The 8,323-nt window shown below is 46.7% G+C and overlaps 3 pseudogenes; 2 read left to right on the top strand and 1 right to left on the bottom strand.

Annotated features, from left to right (window-relative positions):
- The first annotated feature begins 1,998 nt into the window (after nucleotides 1–1,998).
- Nucleotides 1,999–2,493, top strand: LOC147425516 (heat shock 70 kDa protein 14 pseudogene; annotated as a pseudogene).
- A 1,096-nt stretch (nucleotides 2,494–3,589) lies between these two features.
- On the top strand, nucleotides 3,590–4,399 carry LOC147425515 (uncharacterized; annotated as a pseudogene).
- A 2,828-nt stretch (nucleotides 4,400–7,227) lies between these two features.
- Nucleotides 7,228–8,093, bottom strand: LOC147425514 (trihelix transcription factor ENAP1-like; annotated as a pseudogene).
- Nucleotides 8,094–8,323: the final 230 nt, after the last annotated feature.

Genomic DNA, 8,323 nt, shown 5'->3' with positions numbered 1-8,323 from the left:
GCTCTTGCTCCATCTCCATCTTCTTCTTCTTCACCTCCTTGTGTGTGTGTGTGTGTGTGTGAGAGAGAGAGAGAGAGAGGGAGAGTGTGTGTGCGATCGAGCATTACGAAGGCACGACGGCGGCGAGGCGGTTGAGCGCGGCACGACTGCAGCTTCTTCTTCATCGCGGCGAGGAATCCACCATGAAGGCGAGCGTAGAGCGGTGAGTGACACACCCTTTGCTTTCTTGAGCTTGCTAGTTTAGGCTTGTTGTGTGCTTGGAGCCGTTTGTGGCTTGCACACGGTGTATTGGCAAGTCCCTTGCTTCGACAGTGCGACAAGGAGCGCACATATGTGAAACGCTGAAATCGGGCTGCTGGAGGAAAAAAACATCATGCTCTCTTTGAGCCCACTGATTGTGGGATATGCCCAATAGTGGTAGGGCCAGGAATCACAAAAAGTGTTTGAGAAACTTTCGGGCCGGAATATCGTCTCTTCGAATGAATTGATTGCAGGATACGTGTAAGAGGGGCGGGGATGTTTCTAGTAGATGGGAAGCAAGGGCATCTCTCGAGATGCAATCACCTACAATTGCATCTTGAAGGGCTACTCGATCATCAATAGGGCAATGGAGGGCTCCATTGCCGCAAGGGAGAGGAGGGAAATTCCGGCTAATCCTCAGAACTCTTATTGCATCAGATCTCTTTCCACCCCAATGCATCTCTCTGCTACAGGGGAGGTCTACTGCAGACTTTACTGGACACAAGGGACCACACTCACCATGGGGCGATGTAAGAAGAGCTGTGACATCACATTCGATGATGCCAAAGTGAGTTGCAACATTGCTAGCTCCGCATTCTGCCCCACAACTTACGGAGAATCCTCGCTTGAATGTCATCTCTTCGAACCCACTGATTGTTGGATATGCCCAATAGAGGTAGGGCAGGAAGCACAGAAAGTGCTTAAGAATCTTCCAGTCCGAAATGTCGTCTCTTCGAACGAACTGGTTGCGGTATATGTCTAAAAGGGGTAGGGTTGTTTTCATCAGATAGGAAGTAAGGGCATCTCTCCAGATGCAGTCACCTACAATTGCATATTGAAGGCATGTGGCACTACGTGAAACGCTCGAATGGGGCTGGCGGAAAGAAAAATCGTCGTGTTCTCTTTGAACCCACTGATTGTGAGATATGCCCAATAGAGGTCGGGCCAAAAAGCCCGAAAAGTGCTCAAGAAGCTTCCAGTTAGGAATGCCGTCTCCTCGAACACACTAATTGCGGGATATGTCTAAAAGGAGTAGGGCTGTTTTCAGCATACGGGAAGCAAGGGAATCTCTACAGATACAATCACCTACAATTGCATCTTGAAGGCACTACGTACTATGTGAAACGCTGAAATTGGGCTGCTGGAGGAAAGCTCTCTTCGAGCCCACTGATTGTGGGATATGCTCATAGAGGCAGGGCCAGGAAGGACAAAAAGTGCTTGAGAAACTTTCGGGGCAGAATATCGTCTCTTCAAATGCTTGATTGCAGGGTACATGTAAGAGGGGCAGGGATGTTTCTAATAGATGGGAAGCAAGGGCATCTCTCCAGATGCAATCACCTACAATTGCATCTTGAAGGGCTACTCGATCATCAGCAGGGCAATGGAGGGCTCCATTGCCGCAAGGGAGAGGAGGGAAATTCCGGCTAATCCTCAGACTCTCATTGCATCAGATCTCTTTCCACCCCAATGGAGGGCTCCATTGCCGCAAGGGAGACGAGGGAAATTCCGGCTAATCATCAAAACTCTTATTGCATCAGATCTGTTTCCACCCCAGTGTATCTATCTGCTCAGGGGAGGTCTACTGCAGACTTTACTGAACACAGGGGACCACACTCACCATGGGGCGATGTAAGAAGAGTTGTGATGTCACGTTCAATGATGCCTCTCGTTGAATGCATAGTCCTTGGCTGGTCTAAGGGCTGCAAGTAGCGCAGGTACATAGATACTTAGTAGCTCCCTAACCATGAGTGTGGTTGAATCGACCTTAGGCAGCATGGATTCGATGTGCTCCGGACTGATGAGTCCAACAGGGAGACTCCTGCTCTTGTCGCCTTCAATGAGAAGCAATGTTTTATTGGTATCGCAGCTTCTGCATCTTTTACAATGAACCCCAAGAACACCATAGCGCAGATTAAGCGCTCGATTTTTCATCTCTATCGCGATCCAGAAGTTCACCAAGACATCAGAAACATTCCCTTTTCTATTACAGAAGGTCCAAATGGGTCCCCCCTTCCTCATGTCTAATACCTACGTGAGGCTAGGTATTTTTCTCCAGCAGAGGTTCTTGGTATGGTATTGTCTAGCCTCAAAGGGAGTGCTGAAAAGAACCTTGAAACACATGTTACAGATTGTGTCATTGGAATCTCTATCTTCTTTAAGGAGATCCAACGTCATGCCGTCTTGGATGCTACTGCCATTCCTGGACTCTGTCCTCTTCGCTTGATGCATGAACCCACAACCCCACTGCCTTAGCATATGGGATGTACAAGACTGATTTACCAAAGAATGACCCAATCAATGTCATGTTTGTGGACATTGGTCACGTGTCCACTGCCTTGGTATGTGGGTCTTGGGATATACAAGACGGAATGTAGCATTGTCAAAAGGTTTTCGAGTGTAGTGGGTTGTGGTAGTAAACCGAGTACTTTCGAAACCATTCCATGACAAAGAATGGGGACCACGGACAAGACTTCAAGACAACCTGGCAACCTTTCGCATTGGTAGCATGGTGCAAGTAACATCTCGGCGATTGAATTTTGAGGACAATCCTTTGGGTAAGAGTAATACCTTGGTTTTGTCAAGCAAGTGGTCGGCTGGACATGAACCAAAGGAACTCCACAGCAATCAGCAGGTTAGTAAATCAAAATTGAGATGTTATTGAGCCAACATGTGGTCTCAGCTTTGATGCCAGAGTGTGAATGTATCCAATTGGATCCAATGGGATCCGAGCATTTCATCGTTGTCCTTCGTTGAAGGCAACCAACTGCAAGTACAATAGGTTTCTACTAGAAAGATATTCACTCAGCATACCAGCAATTTGCAGTTAACCTGGTCAGATACATTACGATCATCTTCAAGACCAGTGGACTGGATAACTCAAGGGAGGATCGAGCATCAGTAACACATTTCTTTGAAACTCATCTGGTTGACATCGCTATACATATATAGCATGTCATGGTTATTGGTGGGAAGATCTTGGACATTTAGTTTAGTACGAGTTCCAAAAATCTCACGGGGTAAAACACGAGCAACGAGGAACCCTTCAAAGGTGGCTTTCCTAATCCAGTGGCTCTAGATGGCTACAATGATACTAGGGATAATAAGCACTACCGAAGAAGAAAGATCGGGTTTATACCAAATCAGCACCATGGTCAGGAGAATTGGGTCGACATCAGATCGAACACATGCTCAGAAGCATCTGGCCGATACATGCTCAAAATCAACCTCTACGGCGGTTAAGTCAGAAGCAAATCAGTAATCAGATCTGCCTCGCTTCATACCAGCATTTGCTCTACAAAAGATATCTAGTTCGCCTCAGATTAGCATACGGTTTGCCTCAGATCATCGTATGGTTCGCTTCAGATCAGCATATGGTTTGCTCTACAAAAGAAGGCCTATTGATGGTCTTGATGAGATGGGCATATTTGAGGGTGTCAATATCGTTCTGCTCAGTGATCATGCCATGGTCGGGACTTGCGACACAAAGGTGATCTATCTAGAAGATTTTTGGCAAATTGGCAAGCTTTGCAAATATCAAAGTGTATAGTCGCTGCTCTCTCTCTCTCTCTCTCTCTCTCTCTCTCTCTCTCTCTCTCTCTCTCTCTCTCTCTCTCTCTCTCTCTCTCTCTCTCTCTCTCTCTCTCTCTCTCTCTCTCTCTCTCTCCGTCGCTCTTCTTCAATCCCTGGTCAAAAACTTCTCCAGTCTTCACGTCCCTGTTCAAAAGCATAAAAGCTGCGAAGTTGCCACTTGACGGATTTTGCAACTCTGCCTGGTGTGTTGTACATAATTCCTATAGTGTTGTGGCTAAAGAGTCATCGCTGCAGATGAAGAAGATGGGCCATGTGCAAAACCCAAATCCGCTGGAGATGGAGGAGAGCCTATTACGCAGCGGCCTGCTATGTCTGCCACTTGGCAACCTCTTGGAGGCCCCATGTTTTGGAAAACCTGGTTTGCCAGGCATGAAGAACTGTAGCTGCTGCCCTCCATGGTTGGCTACGGCAAGAAAGCCCATCGGGGCTCCCACCTTCGCTCGGGAGCTTGTTGCATTCGACTCCACCTTGGGCACCTGGATCTCCCTGAAGACCCTACTCCCCACCCGCTGCTCAGACGCAGCCCTTGCGGCCTTGGGGGGCGGGGCATGCTGTCCGCTGGTGCTGACCTCTTCTATCGGGGCCAATGTTCCTTCGTTCGTGGTGTTCACGACAGTAGGATCCCAGAGCAGTTTAGCTTGCTTTGTATGTGCGCCCCACAGGCCAACCTCGCTTGCTTGGGGTGGTGGTGTTGATGATTCGGCCTTCTTTGTAGATGATACCGTCTTCACCCTTGATGTGTTCGATTGGCATGCCTACTACTTCCTGGTGATCAACCCTCTTACTGGCTCATATACCATTTGTCGGGTGTGTAGTAGGAAGCCCCATTTATTCCAAGGCAGGCACGACAGCTGTGGATTTACTAAATCCTCTCTCTCTCTCTCTCTCTCTCTCTCTCTCTCACACACACACACACACACACACACACACACACACACACACACCCACACCCCCACAAAACACTATACTTTGTGCTCCTCCTACCTTGCCATCTGCTGCTTGCTCCTGCTCTCGACCTCGCGATACTCTCGTCCTCGCGGTGGCAGAAGTTCTCTTCAGCAAGCGCAGAAATCAGCGCTAATTTTAACAAGCACCGCTATTTTTATCACAGGTCGAAGCGAATTTAAAAATAGCCTCAAAAAGCCTAAAAAACGGCCTAAAAAATGTGTACCCAATTTCATAGGCAGCACACCTATATCACTTCCTGCAAGCAGGCAGTGCCAACAACAACTTTTCTTCTAGGTGTCTAGAGCCGACGGACGGACGTCAGATGAACACGAGAAAGCAGATGTAAAGCGCACATGAGGCCGTTCGTTCGGCCATCCGTTCTCAAAAAAGTGCAGCAAACGGATATGAACTTTTTGCCATTTCACGCACATGCACACGTTCATGACTCCGTTTAGTAAAAAAAACAACCTGCTCCGTCTGGCCACGTCCCTGTGCGCACATGTGGCCGTTCATTCACGTCCGTTCAAAAAACGCATAATAACATTGTACAAACTGCATGAAAAAAAATACATGATGAACAATGATCTTGATGTTCGACAACCATATAAACTAGTGATTGACAGCCATCAATAAAGTTGTTCTAAGTACATCAAAAAATGATCATTGACAACAATACAAAAGCTTCGGCATTGTTGCTCATTGGTAGCCATAAACAAAAATGCTAAAGAATCATAATGAAAACACTGTAGCCATAAAGCAAGATACATGAAAAAGACTGCAATCCTGAGGACATGACTCAATCCTCGGACTCTGCATCATCATCAATCCCTGCAAAACACAACTTCATGAAATTAGACATTACATAATTGGACATTAGTTGAAACAAAAGAAAGAATCAATTTCAAAAATAAGAGTAGTCATTGAATCCACAACCTACTACACTTGGACCTGTTGCGTTTTGAACCCTCAAGCTGCTATGACGGAATAAGGATGCGCTTATCCGCAAGGCCATCTCGCGATGAGATCGATTATCGCCATCATTGGGAAGCGGATCTTGGGAGTTGGGATACGGATCTCGCTAATCTTGAGGCTCCATCTCGCCTTGGATCTGCACAAAGTTTTCTAGGAAACAACATGCTCCTATCACGCAGGGCGCGAAAAGAAGATCGACGTTGAGGTCTCGTAAAATTTGCCACCTATTCTTCAAGAGACCAAAGGCATTTTCCACCTTCACTCTCCCCTTTCAGAGTTTCCTATCAAAGTCTCTCTTTTCACGTAAAAATTGCCCTGTCTTCACTCGATATGGCTTTACCAAGAACGTCCTCGCTTTGTAGGCTGAGTTTGCAATCAGATAAGGCCGTATTGTCTCCCCTTGAAGCTGACCATACAAGTCAGATTCTTTGAGGTGAGAAGAGTCATGCACCCCTCCTGCAGCCCTACAAACTGCACTCCAAAAAAGTTTGTTGGAGTCCACAATACCCTGTAGGAGGATGCTCGAAATGTGGATAGAACTCTCTTGCTGGCTTTCTTTGTAGCCGGATGTGAGTCCCATCAAGTGCCCTGGAAATACGGGCAAACTATAGATAGCCTCAAATCCTGCCATTATCTCCTCAAGACGGTCTCCATGCGGCACTCTAATGCGGACCCTATGAAAGAAGTCAGTACTGCTCAAAATGCGACAAATGATCACCACATATTTGCAAATGGTGCTCTCACCCAAGCCAAAAAGATTCGACATGCTTCGTGAGGAGTGTCCATGCGCGAGCCACCAAAGGACGCAAGAAAGCGCGGCCTCTGGAGAAATGCGCTCTCTGACAAATCTGTCTCCGCTTGTAGGTAGATGTGGACGAATCATGTTTAGAAGCACATGAAAGGATCTGCGAGACATGCGATACGCAAAACAGTAGGGATCTTGATTTGCCAAGCGAGCCAAAGACCAAAGCACACTGTGCACATTGCGAAAGAATGTGTGTTGGCGAGGAAAACACCACCATACTCTTAGTGCAAAACGCCATGCCACTGACTCAAGTGCCCCCGCCATCCCACAACATAACCAGGCATAAGCAAACACAAGTATGAAGAAGTTGTTATCCTCCAAATCCTCAAAGCGTTGGCCATGTGATGCATTAGCTTGTCCTTCTGTACTCTCATGCAATAATGTCATTATCCTAAAGATATGTGCCCACTCTTCCATCCTATGATTGGAAACAAACATACTGATTTTGAAAGGCAAAATAACGACAAGCAAACAAATATCCAAAATGTGAAGTAAGTTATAACATACCCGAGAACAAGTAGGGATGCTCAAGTGCAGACACAATGGAGTGCCGTTGCAAAACCTCACCTGCATTAAAATAAACATGGTAATATATCATTTCTTTTGCAATGTAATGTGGCTGCGCTCAAAGAAAACAGAGATTTTACTATGACTAGGTACACATGAACTTACTACTCTGGCTTCTTGGAGATAAGCTTTGCAATCTCCAAGAAAATCTGGTGACGCTTGGTCTCTTCCTCCTCTCTGATCTTTGCGAGTCTCTCCTCATGTAGCATCCTAGCCGTCTCAAGCTCTCGCAAGGTGCTTGTCTTCTTATCTTCTGCACGCTCGTAGGCCTCACACATTTGTTTCATCCCATCACCCATCGTCTTGGCCATTGTGCCTAAGCTAGACTTTTTAGGTTTCTTGACCTTCTTACCAAATACGCCGTCCAAATCCACAAAATCTGGTTGTGGATTTTGACATGAGCCACCATCGATTTTAGCACCATCTAGGTCTATAGGTGCATGTGCTGTTGAGGATACGGGCCTGAGGCTCTCGCTGTCAAGTGCACCAGGTATCCCTAAGCACTTTGGATTCTTTCCCCACAAAGCATCACAAGCAAGAAAAAAGGACCAAGTGCTCGTGATACTGCCATTAGAATTTTGTTTCGAAAGCTCTTTTTTTGTGGAGCTTTTTTAGTGTGTCAATTCGATTTCTTGCATGCTTCGGGGTTGAAGCTACTTGCGATCTCCTGATTCAAGGTGAAGACCAGGTCCTCCCAATCTTTAGGGCGAAAATTACCTTTCTTAATGTGTGACCATTGCTCATCATAGACTCGCAGGAGAGTATGCGTGCATTTGTCATCCCATATAACTGCAGTTGCCCTCTGGCGCTTGGACCCTTTATTGCTTCTGTCTGCTTCCTGTGGTGTCTCCACTGGTGGTTGAGTGTTTACACTTGTGACCTGCAGTTGCTCAGTTGGAGTATGTGCCTGTGAGGATATATCTGCCTTTGATTGTTTCTTCCCAGCAGAAGGAGGCGTAAGCATAGCCTCCTCTATCAAATTTGTGTAGGAAACCTGTTCGAAAGCATTGCGTCTTGGGAAAGAGGAACGTATTCCTCACATTCATGTCCCGCTGGCGCTGGTTGCAAATGCATTGCCCAAGAGGGCCTAGAAGAAGGCTTACCAGTCCCACCATTTCTAGCCCTCCGCATGCCAGCAGTGGCTAAAGGTGGAGAAGACATATTGTGAAAGACGGTGTGTGATGATCCCGAATCAATGTC

Source organism: Adiantum capillus-veneris, chromosome 25 (genome assembly GCF_014529385.1).
Source record: "Adiantum capillus-veneris isolate H3 chromosome 25, ASM1452938v2, whole genome shotgun sequence".
NCBI lineage: Eukaryota > Viridiplantae > Streptophyta > Polypodiopsida > Polypodiales > Pteridaceae > Adiantum > Adiantum capillus-veneris.
Note: the sequence above shows the minus strand (reverse complement) of the source record. Positions and strands in the feature narration are given on the sequence as shown.